Source organism: Tachyglossus aculeatus, unplaced genomic scaffold (genome assembly GCF_015852505.1).
Source record: "Tachyglossus aculeatus isolate mTacAcu1 unplaced genomic scaffold, mTacAcu1.pri SUPER_34, whole genome shotgun sequence".
Taxonomy (NCBI): domain Eukaryota; kingdom Metazoa; phylum Chordata; class Mammalia; order Monotremata; family Tachyglossidae; genus Tachyglossus; species Tachyglossus aculeatus.
The window spans coordinates 2,383,035-2,403,016 of record NW_024044839.1 but is presented as its reverse complement, the minus strand read 5'-3'; positions in this window follow the sequence as shown (position 1 = coordinate 2,403,016).

Sequence of the window (19,982 nt, the reverse complement as noted above, 5' to 3'; positions counted from 1 at the left end):
ATTCACTCATTCACTCATTCACTCATTCACTCACTCATTCTCTCACTCATTCTCTCACTCACTTATTCACTCATTCATTCTCTCACTCACTCATTCTCTCACTCATTCTCTCACCCACTCATTCACTCACTCATTCACTCACCCACTCATTCACTCACTCATTCACTCACTCATTCATTCACTCACTCATTGTTGTCCGTCTCCCCCTTCTAGGCTGTGAGCCCACTGTTGGGTAGGGACCGTCTCTGTCTGTTGCCGACTTGTACTTCCCAAGTGCTTAGTCCAGTGCTCTGCACACAATAAGCGCTCAATGAATACGATTAAATGAATTCACTCATTCATTAACTCATTCATTCGTTCATTCAATCGTATTTATTGAGCGCTTGCTGCGCGCAGAGTGCTGGACTAAGTGCTTGGGGAAGTACAATGCAGCAATGAAGAGTGACAGTCCTTGCCCACAACCAGCGCTTAGCCCAGTGCTCTGAGCACTGTAATAATAATAATGATGGCATTTTGTTAAGCGCTTACTATGTGCCAAGCATTCATTCAATCGTGTTTATTGGGTGCTTACTGTGGGTGGAGCACTGGACTAAGCGCTTGTAAAGTACAATTTGGCTACCAAAGAGAGACAATCCCTGCCCACAACTGGCTCACAGTCTATAATAATGATAATGATAATAATAATGATGGCATTTTGTTAAGCACTTACTATGTGCCAAGCACTGTTCTAAGCACTGGGGGAGATACAAAGTAGTCAGGTTGTCCCACGTGGGGCTCACAGTCTTGATCTCCATTTTATAGATGAGGTCACTGAGGACCAGAGAAGTGAAGTGTCTTGCCCAAGGTCACACAGCAGCAAAGTGGCGGAGCCGGGATTAGTGCTCAATAAATACGATGGAATGAATGGAAGCGTAGACGAGCTGTTGGACTCTCCCAGGCGCTTAGTCCAGTGCTTTGCGGTAAGCGCTCAATAAATACGATGGACTGAGCGAATGAATGAAAGGGGTTAGTCCAGTACTATTCACACTGTAAGCGCTCAATAAATATGAGTGAATGATTGAATGAATGCATGGACTTAATAATAATAATAATAATGATGGTATTTTTTAAGTGCTTACTATGTGCAAAGCACTATCCCCCCAGCATTTAGAACAGTGCTTTGCACATAGTAAACATTTAACAAATACCATTATTATTATTATTAAAAGGATCAGGTTGTCCCACAAGGGGCTCACGGTCTTAATCCCCATTTTACAGATGAGGTAACTGGGGCACAGAGAAGTTAAGTGACTTGCCCAAAGTCACACAGCTGACAAGTGGTGGAGCCGGGATTAGAACCCATGACCTCTGACTCCAGAGCCCAGGCTCTTTCCACTAAGCCACGCTGCTTCTCAGACTTATGATCGATTGATCAGTCGAGCACCTTGAGAACCCTAAACCAAAGAGAGACAGGACGGAGCAGAAGTCATCCCCAACCTGCTCACAAGGTGTATTTTCCGTGGAACTTTTGTGTGCCTTAATTTCCCCCTTATCTTCCAGGTAAACTTAATTTCTTTGCACATTTCTTTGTTTCTTTAGAAGATAAAATGTGGGGGGGTGGGGGTGGAGAGGAGGGACACACACCAAGTAAAGGTCCAGCTAAGGGCTTTGGAGATTTGAAAGAATCCCACTTGATAAAATTAGAGGAGGAATCGTTAAATAAAGTCTCAAAAAATGCTCTGAGCCCTCTCCGGGAAAAGCACGAGCATCGTCTTCTTTTTCTCTTTAGGCAGATATGAAAGATGTGAATCTGGCTGCCCGGAGGATCCCCGTTTTGTCAGATAATCGAAGCAGGACCTATTTCTGGCCAAAGATTTAGTTACCTGCCGCCTTTTGAAATTCAAAAGCAGGGGAGATTTATTTCTACAGATGTCCTGTCGGTGGACAAAAAACAACAAACCCGAATACCGTGTTATGTTACAAAGCAGAAATTTAGACAGACTCTGCCTTCTTTGCAAATCCCCTCTTCAAGGCTCATCTTTGACATGTTAAGTTTGTGTTTTCCTCTACCATGTTAGCGCCGGTTTCTATCGAATAACTCAATGACCATTGAAGTCCTTTAAATCTGGGGTCAGGGGAAAATAAAGCCTACAATAAAAGAGGAACACATTAGCCTTGACTTTTATTCACGGCAATGCAATTTAACTCAATGAAAATGCATTCTCTGGTTTCATATTTCCCCATTGAATGCGACTGCCAAGAGCGCTTTCTGGTAAGTGAATGAAATAGTTGTTCAGCGAGGAAGCTGGGTAAATGTAGAATCGGGCATTAAAACCATATTTATAAAAGGTTTTCTGAACGCCCATGCCCCCCCTTACAAAACTGAACAGGCCCACTTTAGAAAATACTTTAAAAAAGGTATTTATTTACCCAGCTTTCAGGGTTTAGTTGAGCCCACTAGTAGAGCTCGTGTGATATTTTAAACAGACACTACTGCACAGGAGACAGGAAAACAGAAAGTGGTGAGGTGAGAGTGTTTCTTGGAAAAAAAAAACGCAGAAACTAAAGCAGGACATTCGCAATGCCGTTCAGTTGGCAGTTGATAAATTGTATATGAAGTGTGATGTGGGAAAACTCAACCATTTTGAGTTATTTATTAATACCAATCCTTGGCACCCCAACCCAAAAATATGCGACACTGTGTGTAAAGGTATATTTACTGTAATTCTAGAAACAGTTGGATCGGTTTCAACTCACGTTCTCTTGAAGAATTCACCTTTGGGGTGACATTACTCACAGGAAGTTTCTAGTTTGAGAAAAAAAATCCCTCCCAAATCTACCCCTGTGTAGCCACAGTTTTCCTGGGGTCTTTGAGAGAAGGGGATGGTGTCGGGGGAGAGAAAGAAGCTAAGTGAAATATTTCTGCCTTCCATTGTATCCATTCCCAGGGAAAAAAAAAGTCCCCTGAATCCAATTCAGAGACATTTAAAATGCTATTTACTGGATAGCTGTCTTGTTCATCCAAATATTTAAAATGGTGTCTTTTGGGTAAAATTGCTTTGTAGAACACGTAGGAGTTTATGGCTGGAATGGAATTATCAGATAAATGTGGAATGAGCCAAGACTTCTTTAAGGATCTTTGAAAGTCGGAAGATGAACAAAGGAAAACTCCTGGAATCGTGCTGACCAGCTTGATGTCGGTAAGAATAATGGCTTTGGAATAGGGCAGATGATAACAACGCTATACTGTGTTGACTTTTCAAACGTTCATTCATTCAATCGTATTTATTCAAACACCAACCTACAGTTATTTTGTGTAATAGATAAAGAATGCCAAGGAAGCAGCGTGGCTAGTCTAGACTGTGAGCCCACTGTTGGGTAGGGACTGTCTCTATATGCTGCCAGCTTGTACTTCCCAAGCGCTTAGTACAGTGCTCTGCATCATCATCATCAATCGTATTTATTGAGCGCTTACTATGTGCAGAGCACTGTACTAAGCGCTTGGGAAGTACAAATTGGCAACATATAGAGACAGTCCCTACCCAACAGTGGGCTCACAGTCTAAAAGGGGGAGACAGAGAACAAAACCAAACATACTAACAAAATAAAATAAATAGAATAGATATGTACAAATAAAATAAATAAATAGAGTAAAAAAAAAACACAGTAAGCACACAGTAAGCGCTCAATAAATACGATTGATTGATTGATTGACCCCAGGCCTGGAAGTCAGGAGGACCTGAGTTCTAATCCCTGCTCCGCCACCTACCTTCTGTATGACCTTGGGCAAGTCACTTCACTTTTCTGGGCCTCGAGTGCCTCATCTGTAAAACGGGGATGAAGACTGTGAGCCCCATGTAGGACGTGAACTGTGGCCCACCCGATTATTTTGTAGCTACTCCAGTGCTTAGAGCAGTGCCTGGCACACAGTAAGCGCTTAACAAAAACCTTAAAAAAAAAGGAACACACATAATGACTTTCCTTTAAATCGCATTACGCATAGAAGAACGGAAATGTAATTAATTCCATGCTAATGGTTAAGTCCAGGCAACGTAGAGCGTATGCTTGTATGCATTTATTCATGAAGCAACTGGAGAAAAATGTCAAATGATATTAATGTTGATGGTAATGTACTTTATGCCATTACTTCCCACAGATATCAAAATGTGTTAAAAATAACGTTTAAAACATCCCTATGATAGTCACCATTTTACAGGTGAGCGAAGTAAGGTACCTAGATTAATTAATTGATCACCTCCTGAATGGTGAGAGGTGCCCCATCCAATTTTTTTTATGGTATTTGTTAAGTGCTTACTATATGCACTTACTCTTTCCACTGAGCCACGAAGCAGCGTGGCTCAGTGGAAAGAGCTTGGGCTTTGGAGTCAGAGGTAACGGGTTCAAATCCTGGCTCCACCACTTTTCAGCTGTGTGACTTTGGGCAAGTCACTTAACTTCTCTGCGCCTCAGTTACCTCATCTGTAAAATGGGGATGAAAACTGTGAGCCCCCCGTGGAACAACCTGACCACCTTGTAACCTCCCCAGTGCTTAGAACAGTGCTTTGCACATAGTAAGCGCTTAACAAATACTATCATCATCATCACTGGGAGTCAGAGGTCATGGGTTCTAATACCGGCTCCGCCCCCTGTCTGCTTTGTGACCTTGGGCAAGTCACTTAACTTCTCTGAGCCTCAGTTCCCTCATCTGTAAAACGGGGATGAAGACTGTGAGCCCCACGTGGGACAACCTGATCATCTTGTATCCCCCAGTGCGTAGAACAGTGCTTTGCACATAGTAAGCGCTTAACAAATGCCATTATCATTTTTATTATATCTCAGACACTGTACTAAGCGTTAAGGTAGATACAAGATAAGCAGGTTAGACACAGTCCCAGTCAAACAGTCAAAATGGGGCTCGCAGTCTTAATCCCCACTTTTCAAATGAGGTAACTGAGACACAGAGAAGTTAAGTACATATTTATTATGTACATATTTATTACTCTATTTATTTATTTATTTTACTTGTACATTTCTATCCTATTTATTTTATTTTGTTGGTATGTTTGGTTCTGTTCTCTGTCTCCCCCTTTTAGACTGTGAGCCCACTGTTGGGTAGGGACTGTCTCTATGTGTTGCCAATTTGTACTTCCCAAGCGCTTAGTACAGTGCTCTGCACATAGTAAGCGCTCAATAAATACGATTGATTGATTGATTAAGTGACTTGTCCAAGGTCACACAGCAGACAAATGGCAAAGTTGGGATTAGAGCCCACGTCTTTCTGAGTCCCAGATCCATGCTCTATCCACTAAGCTACACTGCTTCTTAAGTTTGGATCTGTGGACGGCAGAATCACCTGATTTTCCAACCACCACTTTGTTCTTTAGAGACACCATTAGTCTTAAAATAATGCAGCGACTTCCAAACCAGTTTTTGGTTTCTGTAAAACAATAATTTTGCCAACTCCGAGAAAGAAACAGAGGCAAGAGACTGCCACCCTCTGCCCCATAGCATTTAGGCACATATTCGTAATTTCTTTCAGTGTCTTTCTCGCTCTCCAAACTGTATGCTCCTTGAGAGCAACTCTGTTGTTCTGTATTTTGTGCCTGGTACATAGAAAGCACTTAACAAATTACCATAAAAAGAGAAGAGGCAGAGGGAATTTCTTCAACAGTTACTCGCCTCTTGGATTTACAGTGATTGAACTTTTTTTATCTGTAGTGATTCCCTTGGAGAATACTTGCCTCTTCTGGCCCATTCATTTAAGAAGAGGAGTTTATTCAAGTGCAGATAAGGAAGAGAAAATTGTATTATTTTTGATAAGGATGTATAGCACCTTGGACTGCTAGAGGTTCACTGCTACTTAATAATAATAATAATAATGGCATTTATTAAGCACTTACTATGTGCAAAGCACTGTTCTAAACGCTGGGGAGTTTACAAGGTGATCAGGTTGCCCCAAGGGGGGCTCACAGTCTTAATCCCCATTTTTTACAGATGCGGTAACTGAGGCACAGAGAAGTTAAGTGACTTGCCCAAAGTCACACAGCTGACAAGTGGTGGAGCCCGGATTTGAACTGATGACCTCTGACTCCAAAGCCCGGGCTCTTTCCACTGAGCCACGCTACTTCAGCATGGTGTCAGTTAATCAACGGTATTTCTTAAGCGCTTACTGTGTGCAGAGCACTGTACAAGCACTTGGGAGAGTACAATACAGAAGAGTAAGCAAGAGTAAGTAGACTCCTTCCTTACCCATAGTCACTGAAAACCCCTGCTTGAAAATTCCTCTTCTGAAAATGTAAACAGTCCTGCTTCCTCTGTCCTTTGATGATAATATGTGGGAACATGTGGGAATCTCTTCCCAAAGGAAATTTCTCCTCTGGTGATGCAAACAATCTTGATTCCTCCCCTTTGTTGATAGTATGCGGGAACAGTTTTCCTTAAGAAACCTTTGTTTTGATGCCAGTATGTGTGAACCTTCTCCTTGGGCAGTTCCAGAGATCAATCAATCCATCAATGATACATATTGAGAGCTTACTGTATGCAGAGCACTGTACTAGGCGCTTGGAAAGTAGAATGCAGCAGAGTTAGCAGATTCCCTCTTCCCTGCCAGTCAGTCAATTGTATTTATTATAATAATAATTATGGCATTCATTAAGCGCTTCCCAAGTTCCAGGCAGCGCTTAGAACAGTGTTTGACACATACTAAATGCTTAACAAATACAATTTAAAAAATTAGTTTTGATTGACTGTAAGCTTCTTGAGGGCAGGAGTCACATCTACTATCCCTCTTTTACTCACCTGAGCGCTTAGTGAAGGGCACTGCAGAAAGTAAGCTCTCAAAAAATCATCAGTTGATTGACTGTTTAACTCCACTGTGGAAGGGTGTTGACCCCTTCATTCAATCAAATTTATTGAGCACTTACTGTGTGCAAAGCACTCAGCACTTAGTACAGGGTCTTCTTTACTTCCCACAGATTGGTTCTAAGTAGAACTGTGTCTAACCTGATTTGCTTATATCCACCCCAGTGCTTAGTAGAGTGCCTAGAACATAGTAAGAACTTAACAAATACCACAATTATTATTTTTATTATTTGGACCCTGGGCTTTCATCCTCCCCCACCCCAGCCATGCTTCATTCCCCCATCCCATCTCTGCTCTGGCTGTGAACAATCCTTCAGCTGGATCTTGTTCCCCTCACGTGTTCTTTTAAAAGTTACCTCTTATTGAATTTTTCAGAGGTCAAGCCTTACTCACCTCCATGGGTCAGAGAGAATGGTAATGAAAAGCATTTTTTGGGAATGGGCTGGAGCCCCCAAAGTGCTTGGAAAACATTCCAAGCCCGTTGGAACCCCTAAGGGATTTGGGAATGAGCGTTCGGAGAGGAAAGTGAGGCATACAGGCATATGTTAGAGCTCCCAGACTCCCCTAAGACCAGTTTTCATATCCATAGGAAGAGGCCACATTTCAGTGAGTGACCCCAAAAGGGAGGGCTGAAATACTATTGATTAAGCGCCTGTTAGCGTGTCTACCAAGGCTGTTATACTGTACTCTCCCAAGAGCTTAGTCCAGTGCTCTGCACATGGTAAGGGCTCAATAAATATCATTGATTGATTGATTGATTGATCTTATGTGCTGAGTTCTGGCACATAGTAAGTGCTTAATAAATACCACAGTTATTATTATTATTATTGAGTGCTTACTGTGTGCAGAGCACTGTACCAAGTGCTTGGGAGAGTACACTATAACCATATAACCTGTATATATGTATATATGTTTGTACATATTTATTACTCTATTTATTTATTTATTTTATTTGTACATATCTATTCTATTTATTTTATTTTGTTAGTATGTTTGGTTTTGTTCTCTGTCTCCCCTTTTAGACTGTGAGCCCACTGTTGGGTAGGGACTGTCTCTATATGTTGCCAATTTGTACTTCCCAAGCGCTTAGTACAGTGCTCTGCACATAGTAAGCGCTCAATAAATACAATTGATGATGATGATGATATAACCAAGTTGGTAGACACATTCCCTGCCCACAATAAACATAGTCTAGAGGGATTCAATATCTGTTCTCCCTCCTACATTGACTTTTTTTGTTATTAAGTGCTTACTATGTGCCAGACACTGTACTAAGCGCTGGGGTAAATACTTAATAGGTTTGGACAGAGTTCATGTCCCACACGGGGCTCACAGTTTTCATCTCCATTTTACAGGATGAGGTAACTGAGGCCCAGAGAAGTGAAGTGACTTGCTCAAGATCACACAGAAGACAAATTGTGGAGTGGGATTAGAACCCAGGTCTTTCTGACTCCCAGTCCGGGCTCTATCCACTGGCCATGCTGCTTTTATCTTGTAACTACCCCAGCACTTGGTATATAGTAAGCAAGAACTATACTAAGCAAGAAGCAGCATGCCTCATTGGAAAGAGCGTGGGCTTTGGAGTCAGAGGTCATGGGTTCAAATCCTGGCTCCGCCAATTGTCAGCTGTGTGACTTTGGGCAAGTCACTTAACTTCCCTGCGCCTCAGTTTCCTCATCTGTAAAATGGAGATTAATAATAATAATAATAATAATAACAATGATGGCATTTATTAAGCACTTACTATGTGCAAAGCACTGTTCTAAGCGCTGGGGAGGTTACAAGGAGATCAGGTTGTCCCACGGGGGGCTCACAGTCTTAATCCCCATTTTACAGATGAGGGAACTGAGGCACAGAGAAGTGAAGTGACTTGCCCAAAGTCACACAGCTGGCAATTGGCAGAGCCGGGATTCAAACCCATGACCCCTGACTCCAAAGCTCGGGCTGTTTCCACAGAACCACGCGTGAGCCCCTCCGTGGGCCAACCTGATCACCTTGTAACCTCCCCAGCACTTAGAACAGTGCTTTGCACATAGGAAGCACTTAACAAATGCCATCATCATCATCATCACTTAACAAACACCACAATTATTATTATTGTTAAGGTCCTCTCCTGGGAATGCAGCGGAAACTAGGCTCCCAGCGGCACCACATAATCCGGGGTTATAAAGGTGCAGAAAAGACAAAGTGCTAACGGATCATTGCCTCCACAACACCTGTTTCCTCTAACCCAGCTTGAGTGTCGGGGAATGAAATAGTCAGCATCTCATCTGGATGACAGCAGCAGATGCAAAACCTTGAGACCCATCCTCTTCCCTGTTACCTCCCTTTCCCCCTTCCAGGATCCCAATTTCCTTGGTCGTTAATATTACCGCCTGCCAGGCCGCCCCCACCCCCAAGTCCCTCTCAGCTGCAGAAATCACTGGAAAAGTGGGCTTTAGCTCAGCACAGCTGGGCTGCTTCCCAAGGCCCCGCCGGAGGAGTCTAGGAAAGGCCTTGTGGGGGGCGAGGAGGGGGGCTGCCCCATCCAGCTGCATCCTGGCCACAGGGAGCTTGTGTGAACTCCTTGAGAGGCCCTGGGTCCAAATTCCCTCTCCTCCCCTGGTTATAGGGAGAATAAGGTTCCCCCCCCCTTATGTAAGGAGAATATAGGGAGAATAAGGCCCCCCCTTCCCCCTCTCCATCCCCCCATCTTACCTCCTTCCCTTCCCCACAGCACCTGTATATATGTATATATGTTTGTACAGATTTATTACTGTATTTATTTTACTTGTACATGTCTATTCTATTTATTTTATTTTGTTAGTATGTTTGGTTTTGTTCTCTGTCTCCCCCTTTTAGACTGTGAGCCCACTGTTGGGTAGGGACTGTCTCTATATGTTGCCAATTTGTACTTCCCGAGCGCTTAGTACAGTGATCTGCACACAGTAAGCGCTCAATAAATATGATTGATATATATGTGTATATATGTTTGTACATATTTTTTTACTCTATTTATTTATTTATTTTATTTGTACATATCTATTCTATTTATTTTATTTTGTTAGTATGTTTGGTTTTGTTCTCTGTCTCCCCCTTTTAGACTGTGAGCCCACTGTTGGGTAGGGACTGTCTCTATATGTTGCCAGTTTGTACTTCCTGAGTGCTTAGTACAGTGCTCTGCATACAGTAAGCGCTCAATAAATACGACTGATATATATATATGTATATATGTTTGTACATATTTTTTTACTCTATTTATTTATTTATTTATTTTATTTGTACATATCTATTCTAGTTATTTTATTTTGTTAGTATGTTTGGTTTTGTTCTCTGTCTCCCCCTTTTAGACTGTGAGCCCACTGTTGGGTAGGGACTGTCTCTAGATGTTGCCAATTTGTACTTCCCGAGCGCTTAGTACAGTGCTCTGCACACAGTAAGCGCTCAATAAATACGATTGATATATATATGATATATAAGCAGTGTGGCCTAATGGGAAGCGCACGGGCCTGGGATTCAGAGGATGTTGTGCTCTGGCTCTGCCACGTATCTGCTGTGTGACTGTGGGCAAGTCGCTTCACTTCTCTGGGCCTCCGTTACCTCATCTGTAAAATGGGGTTTAAGACGGTGAGCCCCATGTGGGGCAGTGTCCAACCTGATGAGCGTGTATCAACCTGAGCGCTTAGAACAGTGCCTGGCACATAAATAGGTATTTAACAAATACTGTAGAAAAGGGAAGGTGGCCAGAGAGAGCCTGGGAAGGAATTGTTTTCTTTCAGTTTTAAAATGTAGCTACTTCTGGGCTAGAGGACCAGAGATCAACAGGATGGTTAGACCAAGTACTTCCAGCTACCAGAGTCAATCAATCAATCAATCAATCAATCATATTTATTGAGTGCTTACTGTGTGCAGAGCACTGTACTAAGTGCTTGGGAAGTACAAGTCGGCAACACATAGAGACAGTCCCTACCCAACAGCGGGCTCACAGTCTAGAAGGGGGAGACAGAGAACAAAACCAAACACACTAACAAAATAAAATAGAATAGATATGTACAAGTAAGATAAATAAATAGAGTAATACATATGTACAAACATATATACATATATACAGGTGCTATGGGGAAAGGAAGGAGGTAAGATGGACACCTTAAGATGGTACTTAAGATGGTAAGATCCTGTGTATATGTATATATGTTTGTACATATTTATTACTCTATTTATTTATTTTACTTGTACATATCTATTCTATTTTTATTTTGTTAGTATGTTTGGTTTTTTTTTTTTTTTTTCTTCTCTGTCTCCCCCTTTTAGACTGTGAGCCCACTGTTGGGTAGGGACTGTCTCTATATGTTGCCAATGTGTACTTCCCAAGCGCTTAGTACAGTGCTCTGCACATAGTAAGCGCTCAATAAATATGATTGATTGATTGACACACAAGGACACAAGAGTCCTTGTGAGTAGTGAACCATTTCCAACTCTGTAGTCTCAAGTCTGTATGTCTGACTCTCAGGCCACACTACTTCTCTTCTTGCCTTGGTTCCCTATTTGGGGGTGTCTGCCTCCCTGTCGGACGGCGGAGTGGATGGAGTATTTGGTTGGGCTCTGGATTTTTTTTTTACCAGGGTTGGCTGTGTGACCTTGGGCAAATCACTTTACTTCTCTGTGCTTCAGTTCCCTCACCTGTAATATGGGGATTGAGACTGTGAGCCACCTGGGATGGGCCCTGTGTCCAACTTGCTTTGCTTGTACTTGCCCCAGGGCTTAGTGTCCAACCTGATTTGCTTGTATCCACCCCAGTGCTTAACAAATACCATTATTATTATTATTAATAAAGTCTTCTCAGACTGGGCATTCCTCTTGTCCCCAGGGACCCCCCTCCCCTTCCCGTTCTTCTCAATGTGGCCTTGAGAGCCCCCACCCCCCTCCCCGCAGGCTGCGAAAGAGTGGAAATCAAAAGAAAACTCTGTTCTCTCCTCTTCCCCACCTCCTTCCCAATCAGCTCTTGGCTTCACTCCTCATGATCCTCCCTCTTTCCTCCCCACACTCTACAGTGTTAGTACATTTCAGAAGAAAATATTTTAATGTTGAGATCACCACAAGTGTGTATGCGTGTGTGTGTGTATGTATTTGGGCATTTGTCTCTCCACTCAGTGGAGGTGTGTGTATGTACCAAACAGAAATATCTCCTCCCAAATATATAATGTGTATATCTGTAAACTAAAGAAGTGTACATGTACATACCTTCTCAATCTATATAGTACATATAGAACAAATGTACATTACCCCTGCTATGATTGAAAAAACATCAAGATCAAATAGCCTTTGTTTTTACGTTCACTTTGCCCCTAGGTTTCTTCGGGTGTGGTGTACCATTGTGATTTTCTGATGCAGGCCCGGGAGAGGGGAAGAGACCATCCAGTTAAGCCCCCTCTAGACTGTCAGCTCACTGTGGGAGGGAAATGTTACTACTAACTCTGTTGTATTGTCCTCTCCAGAGCTCTTAGTACAGTGCTCTGCACACTCTAAGTGCTCAATAAATACTCCTCTGAGCAACCAGCCCACTGTTGGGTAGGGACTGTCTCTATATGTTGCCAATTTGTACTTCCCAAGCGCTTAGTACAGTGCTGTGCACATAGTAAGCGCTCAATAAATACAATTGATGATGATGAGGATGATGAGGAAGACATACATATAAATAAAAATCATAGATACAATAGGTAAACAGATATGTAAATACATTACATATCTGTTTATTATTTGTTATATTACACATATATATGCAGTATTTGTTATATTACATATAACAAATTAATAATATTTGTTATATTACATATCTGTAATCTGTATATTAGAGAAGCAGCGTGGCTCAGTGGAAAGAGCCTGGGCTTTGGAGTCAGGGGTCATGAGTTCGAATCCCAGCTCTGCCACTTGTCAGCTGGGTGACTTTGGGCAAGTCACTTCACTTCTCTGGGCCTCAGTTCCCTCATCTGTAAAATGGGGATTAAGACTGTGAGCCCCCTGTGGGACAACCTGATCTCCTTGGAACCTCCCCAGTGCTTAGAACAGTGCTTTGCACATAGTAAGCGCTTAATAAATGCCATTATTATTATTATTATTATTATTACTACAGATATATAAATAAGTTACAGATCGACAGACAAACCCAGAGCAAGTTAAAGTGGTGGCTGGTCTCCCCTTCTCCTTATTTGGGATTCAGACCTCCAGGGATCATTGCTAATGGTAACCCCCCCCAACAGAGAGCCAACTTGTCAACTTCCATTTCTATGGCCTACACCTTGGGGCACTTAGTAGAGTGCTTGGCGCTTAACAAATACCATAATTACTATTATTATTATGAAAACTTGTTAGGTATCAATCAATCAATCGTATTTATTGAGAGCTTAGTCTACACCATACATGGTACACAGTAAGCGCTTAATAAATACGACTGAATGAATGCTGTGGCTTGCCCAGGGTCACATAGCAGACATGCGATGGAGCCGGGATTTTGCGTGTGTTTGTGGGCACCTGCCCACACCTCTAAGGAAAGCTCTGTTTAGCCAAACTGCAGCTGCTTTAGCTGCCATTGGAGGAAACTCATCCGGTGAGAGTTGCGAGGCCAGGTAACTATGGCAACAGATGCTTATCAAGCCCCGGAGAGGGCATTGGAGGCCCGGGATGTGCACGTCAGACCCGAGCCCGGCCTTGGCAAATCTCGGGGCTGGCGGGGGGGAGGTGTGCTCACACAGAAGAAAGAGAGACCCTCAGGGAGACCCTCTACTGACCGCAAACACCTTCAGCTCATCATCATCATCAATCGTATTTATTGAGCGCTTACTGTGTGCAGAGCACTGTACTAAGCGCTTGGGAAGTACAAATTGGCAACATATAGAGACAGTCCCTACCCAACAGTGGGCTCACAATCTAAAAGGGGGAGATGGAGAACAAAACCAAACATACTAACAAAATAAAATAAATAGAATAGATATGTACAAGTAAAATAAATAAATAATCAATATGTACAAACATATATACATATATACAGGTGCTGTGGGGAAGGGAAGGAGGTAAGGTGGGAGGGTTGGACGGGGGAGGAGGGGGAGAGGAAGGAGGGGGCTCAGTCTGGGAAGGCCTCCTGAAGGAGGTGAGCTCTCAGTAGGGCCTTGAAGGGAGGAAGAGAGCTAGCTTGGCGGATGGGCAGAGGGAGGGCATTCCAGGCCCGGGGGAGGACATGGGCCGGGGGTCGATGGCGAGAATGAGGTATGGTGAGGAGATTAGTGGCGGAGGAGCGGAGGGTGCGGGCTGGGCTGGAGAAGGAGAGAAGGGAGGTGAGGTAGGAGGGGGCGAGGGGATGGACAGCCTTGAAGCCCAGGGTGAGGAGTTTCTGCCTGATGCGCAGATTGATTGGTAGCCACTGGAGATCGAACCTAGAGCTCCTGTCCCTGCGACCCTCACCTTTTTTTTTTAATGGTATTTGTTAAGTGCTTACTACGGGCCAGACACTGAACTAAGCACTAGGGTAGATACAAGATATTCAGGTTGGGCACAGTCCCTGGCCAACCTGGGGCTCACGGTCTTAATTCCCATTTGACAGATGAGGGAAGTGAGGCATAGAGAAGGGAAATGACTTGCCCAGGGTCACTCAGAAGAGAAGTGGCAGAGCCGGGATGAGAACCCAGGTCTTTCCTGATCCAGGCCTGGGTTCATTAGCTTCATTCCACTTAATCAAATCGGTCAGTGGGTGAATGGGATTTGTAGAGCTGGGCAGTGAGCACTGTATCTGGCATTTGAGGCTCTGGTATTGTATTAGGGTACTCTCCCAAGTGCTTAGTACAGAGCTCTTGCACTGCTCTGCAAGTGGCTCAGTGGAAAGAGCCCGGGCTTTGGAGTCAGAGGTTCAAATCCCGGCCCCACCAATTGTCAGCTGTGTGACTTTGGGCAAGTCGCTTCATTTCTCTGGGCCTCAGTTCCCTCATCTGTAAAATGGGGATTAAGACTGTGAACCCCCCCGGGGGACCAGCCGATCACTTTGTAACCTCCCCAGTCCTTAGAACAGTGCTTTGCACATAGTAAGCGCTTAATAAGTGCCATTATTATCAGCGCTTGGAACAGTGCTTTGCACATAGTAAGCACTTAATAAATGCCATCATCATCATCATCATTAAGCGCTCAATAAATACGATTGACTGACTGGTGGCCCTGGCTGCTGACCTTACCCTGCCCTACCCCCAAGAGGAGAGAGGTGTCGGGGAGGGTTGCCCTCTGGAGACTTGGGGGGTTTGAAGCCTCTTGGGGTCCAACAGTCCATCATCATATTTATTGAGCGCTTTCTGTGTGCAGAGCACTGTACTAAGCACTTAGGAGAGGACAATAGAACAATAAACACACACATTCCCTGTGCACAGCGACCTTAGAGTCAAGCCAGAGCCAGGGAGAGGCCCTGCAGGCTGCACCCAGTCCACCTGAGTGAGAGAATGAGGGATCTCCCACCCCAGCTTGGCTTTTTGAAGCAGAATTTTCCTTTTTTTGTCCGAAAATAGGCTGATAAGGGCTGAGGGAGACTGTAGGGAGACCAAGAGTTCCCCCTCCTCTTGGCAGCTGAGGGCCTGAGAGATGGGCCTCTGGATAACTCATTCCTTCATTCCGGAGTATTTATTGAGCCCTTAAAGTGGCCCTTGGAAAGCCAAATATAATAATAATAATGATGGCATTTGTTAAGCGCTTACTATGTGCAGAGCACTGTTCTAAGCGCTGGGGGGATACAAGGTGATTAAGTCGTCCCATGTGGGGCTCACAGTCTTAATCACCATTTTCCAGATGAGGTAACTGAGGCTCAGAGAAGTGAAGTGACTTGCCCAAGGTCACACAGCAGACATCCAGCACCTCACTTGGCTTGGCTTACAGTGGAACTCCACGTCCACCATGCCTGCGATCCGCAAGTGGCTAAAGCAGCTCTTTCATCACTTACCCCAGGAGACCTCAAGACTGGAAACCAACATTCCCGAGTCAATTTGTATATTAGATCTAGAAGTGTTTCTGCTTGGAGTGGTATTTACCGGTCACTTACAATTGCGGGAGAAGTCGAGCTCTCAATTCAGCGCACACCAGCCTCCCTGCTTGCCCTTGCCCGTGTGTAAGCAGCTCTGTATGGAACGACAGAAGTCATGGTGGGACGCCGTCGTCAGTCTTATCCAGAGAAAAGCAACGTATGTCGTTTGCCGGGAATACTCTCCTCCAGGAGGCCTTCCCAGACTGAGCCCCTTCCTTCCTCTCCCCCTCGCCCCCCTCTCCATCTCCCCATCTTACCTCCTTCCCTTTCCCCACAGCACCTGTATATATGTATATATGTTTGTACATGTATATGTATATGTATATATGTGGAGCAGCGTGGCTCAGTGGAGAAGAGCCCGGGCTTTGGAGTCAGAGGTCAAGGGTTCAAATCCTGGCTCTGCCACATGTCTGCTGTGTGACCTTGGGCAAGTCACTTAACTTCTCTGAGCCTCACTTCCCTCATCTGTAAGATGGGGATTAAGGCTGTGAACCCCACATGGGACAACCTGATCACTTTGTATCCACCCCCAGCGCTTAGAACAGTGCTCTGCACATAGTAAGCGCTTAACAAATGCCATTATTATTATTATTATTATTGTACAGATTTATTACTCTATTTATTTATTTATTTATTTATTTTACTTGTACATATCTATTCTATTTATTTTATTCTGTTAGTATGTTTGGTTTTGTTCTCTGTCTCCCCCTTTTAGACTGTGAGCCCACTGTTGGGTCGGGACTGTCTCTATATGTTGCCAATTTGTACTTCCCAAGCGCTTAGTACAGTGCTCTGCACATAATAAGCGCTCAATAAATACGATTGATGATGATGTGGCGGAGCCGGGATTCGAACCCATGACCTCTGACTCCAAATCCCGGGCTCTTTTCCACTGAGCCACGCTGCTTCTCTGACTTAGAACAAATGACTTAGAACAGTGCTTTGCACATAGTAAGCGCTTAATAAATGCCATTATTATTATTATAAGCGTATTTCGGACACATGATCAAGAGGAATAATTCTCTGGAGAAGACACTAACGCTAGGAAGAGCCCAGGGAAAACGTGGGTGAGGCAGGCCGGCAGCTAGATGGATAGAAACCGTAACAACGATAACGGAAGAACCGTTAGCAAGGTTACGGATTATGGCAGAAGACAGGACGTTCTGGAGAAAATACATTCCTAGAGTCGCCATGAATCGGAAACGACTCGATGTCGCTTGATAATAATAATACTGTGTGCAGAGCACTGTACTAAGCGCTTGGGAGAGGACAATACAACAGAGTTGGCAGACATGTTCCCTTTCCACAAGGAGAAGACAGCCTGTCTCCCTCTCTAGAATGCAAACATATTGTGGGCAGGGAATGTGTCTGTTTATTCATTCATTCATTCAATCGTATTTATTGAGCGCTTACTGTGTGCAGAGCACTGTGCTAAGCGCTTGGGAAGTACAAGTAGGCAACAACTTATTGGTTTTTTGGGGGGTTTTTTTGGTATTAAGCGCTTACTATGTGCCAAGCACTGTTGTAAGCGCTGGGGAGGTACAAGGTGAGCAGGTTGTCCCATGTGGGGCTCACAATCAATCCCCATTTACAGATGAGGTAACTGAGGCACAGAGAAGTGAAGTGACTTGCCCAAAGTCACACAGCTGACAAGCAGCGGAGCTGGGATTTGAACCCATGACCTCTGACTCCAAAGCCCGGGCTCTTTCCACGGAGCCACGCTGTTATATTGTACCTTCCCAGGCACTTAGTACAGTGCTCTGCACACAGTAAGCACTCAATAAATATGATTGAATGAATGGAGGGGGGAATGTTGATGGTGGTATTTTTGTAATGGTACTAAGCCCTTACTAAGAGTAAGCTTGTCAGGGAATGTGTCTGTTTCTTGTTGTATTATACTCTCCCAAGTGCTCTGCACACGGTAAGCGCTCAATAAATATGATCGAATGAATGAATAAATGAATGAGGGAAATTGTCTGTTGGATGGGTAGAGGGGGAGATGGCCATTCATTCATTCAATCATATTTATTGAGCGCTTACTGTGTGCAGAGCACTGTAATTAATATCCATTAATATCCATAAGTAATGTATAATAATAATGGCATTTGTTAAGCGCTTACTATGTGCAAAGCACTGTTCTAAGTGCTGGGGAAGTTACAAGGTGATCAGGTTGGCCCACCGGGGGCTCACAGTTTTAATCCCCGTTTTACAGATGGGGTAACTGAGGCCCAGAGAAGTCAAGTGACTTGCCCAAAGTCACCCAGCTGACAGTTGGCGGAGTCGGAATCTGAACCCATGACCTCTAACTCCAAAGCCTGGGCTATTTCCACTGAGCCACGCTGCTTCTCCATAAGGTCAGTCACTATAAGGTTAGTCACTTCACCTCCAAAGTGTAAACTCATTATGGGCAGGGAATGGGTCTGTTATACTATTATAGTGTGCTCTCCCAAGCGCTTAGTACAGCGCTCTGCACACAGAAAGCGCTCAATAAATACTGGTGATTGACTGGCTTCCTAAGCTCTGCACAGTGCTCTGCACATAGTAAGCGCTCAATAAATACGATTGATGATGTTTGTACATATTTGTTACTGTATTTATTTTGCTTGTACCTATCTATTCTATTTATTTTATTTTGGTAGTATGTTTGGTTTTGTTCTCTGTCTCCCCCTTTTAGACTGCGAGCCCACTGTTGGGTAGGGACTGTCTCCATATGTTGCCAATTTGGACTTCCCAAGCGCTTAGTACAGTGCTCTGCACATAGTAAGCGCTCAATAAATACGATTGATGATGATGATGATGACATAGTAAGCGCTCAATAAATACGATTGATGATGATGATGCGCAAAATGCCCCTTGACTGCCCCCTACAGGCCAGAGGTGAGCGTGCACCTGCGAATGCACTGCGCATGCGCAAGGCCGCCCCTTTGGGGCCCGCATGAAGCCCCCCCCTCCTCCCCCAACCCTGGGGCAAGGCTGGGGATTGATTGGACTGGACCCCAATCACTCACTCAATCATCATCATCATCAATCGTATTTATTGAGCGCTTACTATGTGCAGAGCACTGTACTAAGCGCTTGGGAAGTACAAATTGGCAACATATAGAGCCAGTCCCTACCCAACAGTGTTATATAACACTATATACTGTGTGCAGAGCACTGTACTAAGTGCCTGGGAGGGTACAAGCATACTCTTAGTAAGGGCTTAGTACCATTACAAAAATACGACCATTAACATTCTCCCCCTCCATTCATTCAGTCATATTTATTGAGTGCTTACTGTGTGCAGAACACTGTACTAAGTGCCTGGGAGGGTACAATATAACACTGTTATATAACACTGTTGTATAACAGTCTAAAAGAGTGGGCTCACAGTCTAAAAGTGTGGGCTCACACTCAATCAATCAATCAATCAATCAATCAATTAATCAAGAGCTTGATTGGGCTGTGCTGAATTCTCTCAGTCAATCAATCAATCAATCAGTCGTATTTATCACGTGCAGAGCGCTGTCCTAAATCCTTGGGAGAGCAAGATAAGGGTAGAAGACAAAATCTCTGCCCTCAAGGCGTTTACAAGGTAATGGGGGGGTGACGGAATCAGAGTAACAGACCAGATAAAAAGAATGGAAAGATGGATAGGGGATATTTGTGTAAATAGCATATTTGTACACTCCGATTGATGAATCAATCAATCGTATTCATTGAGCGCTTACTGTGTGCAGAGCACTGTACCAAGCTCTTGGGAAGTACAAGTTGGCAACATATAGAGACAGTCCCTACCCAACAGTGGGCTCACAGTCTGAAAACTGATGAACTGATTCGTCCATCACGAGGTGGAGATGGGCCGGGCCGAGACCAAAATCTTCATCCTTTTGAGAAGCAGCAAGACCTAGTGGCTAGAGCCTGGGAGACAGAAGGACCTGGGTTCTGATCCCCGCTCCGCCACTTATCTGTTGGGTGGCCTTGGGTAAGTCACTTCGCTTCTCTGTGCCTCAGTTCCCTCATCTGTAAAATGGGGATGAAGACTGTGAGCCCACTGTGGGACAACCTGATCACCTTGTAACCTCCCCAGCGCTTAGAACAGTGTGCACATAGTAAGCGTTTAATAAATGCCATC